The sequence below is a fragment of the Triticum dicoccoides genome, chromosome 1B, assembly GCF_002162155.2.
Source record: "Triticum dicoccoides isolate Atlit2015 ecotype Zavitan chromosome 1B, WEW_v2.0, whole genome shotgun sequence".
NCBI lineage: Eukaryota > Viridiplantae > Streptophyta > Magnoliopsida > Poales > Poaceae > Triticum > Triticum dicoccoides.
The window spans coordinates 609686150-609687620 of NC_041381.1; positions in this window are offsets into that span (position 1 = coordinate 609686150).

A 1471-nucleotide genomic window follows, 5' to 3' on the forward strand; every position below is an offset into this window, starting at 1 on the left:
CCTTTTTCTCAAATTCTTTTTCCATTTATGCACTCAATTTGATGCTAAAAAATAAGTAATTCTGATGCTAGATGGCCCTTTATATTCAATGATGTTATTGATACTTAGGCCTGAGAGAGATAGCTCTTTTAGGACGATTGTTACTTGGGCTAAAATTTAGAACACTAACATATGGAAAAACTGGATCATGTTTTGATGAGTGTTTGGTGGGAGCAAATATTTCCTCTGGCGATGGTGATATCACTTAAGAGGAGTAATTCCGATCATACTCCACTCTTCTTGGACTCTAGTGAGGTTGCTCATCTCAGGAAAGGCAGCCTTTCCTTTCGGAACATCGTAGTCCGAGAGGGAAGGTTTTCTCAATATGTTGGCTCAAGAATGGTCCAAGGGACTAGGGGGTCACTAAATGTTGGAATGACACTTCAAATATGTCACCTTAGTGTGGCAGACTAGTGATGAGTACATTTGCATTGGGGAAGATACCATCCTCGAGTGTGTGAACAAATTCACACAAGCTGAGATCGAGATCTTCGGAGAATAGTACTTGTGGGCACCTAACCATGATGACACTGTGAGGCTCATGCTATAGGTGAATTGAGAGGCTAGCCAAGGGTAATTGGATCCATTGATGTTGCATATTGAAGAGTTATCATGTCACATGGCATGGGCAGTACAGAGGGCATTGCCATGATTCAATCCTAATTCTTGAAGCAGCTGCATCCTAGGACCTATGGATTTGGACCTCAATGTTTTGCATACATCTCCTCTATTTGTTAGGCTTGTAGCCGACCAAGCCCCACCTTACAAATACACTGTCAATGGATACAAGTACACCATAATTTACTACTTGTCGATTGCATCTATCCTCCATGTGAAACATTTGTGAAGAAAATTGAACGTCCTTGTAGTGGCAGGTAATGATAACATGTACTCCCTCCAATCCAAAAAAAGTGTCATGGCTTTGAACTAAAGTCACAACATTTTTTTGGATCGAAGGGAGTATTATCTTGCACAATATGACCATCAAGGATGAGAGAGGTCAGCTAGAGGACTTTATGTACCTCCACATTATGGAACATGCGGAACCAGAGCATCATGCCAACATGATTCAGAGATTCCATGAATGTCTAGCCCAAGCTTTCCCAAGACTTTATGATATCTCATTGAATCAGAATATCACTGTTCATGTTACTTTTACTGAAGGACTCTCTAATCTCTCCTTTAGGAGAGCATTGGTTGGGGAGAAGGGGATGCTTTGGTCTAAGTCACTAGAAACATGTGCCCATGTTTACTTGAATGAATCTTAAGACAAGTTGTCTTGGATTCTAGATAAAACTGGAGTCTACATTATTAAGTCTTTTTACCGGGTTATGCAGGTTGGATGCAAAGTGCCTTATAGGTTCTTATGGAAAGTCAAGATCCCCCCAGAATCAAGACTTTCTTATGGTTAGTGCTGAAAAAGAGCATCTTA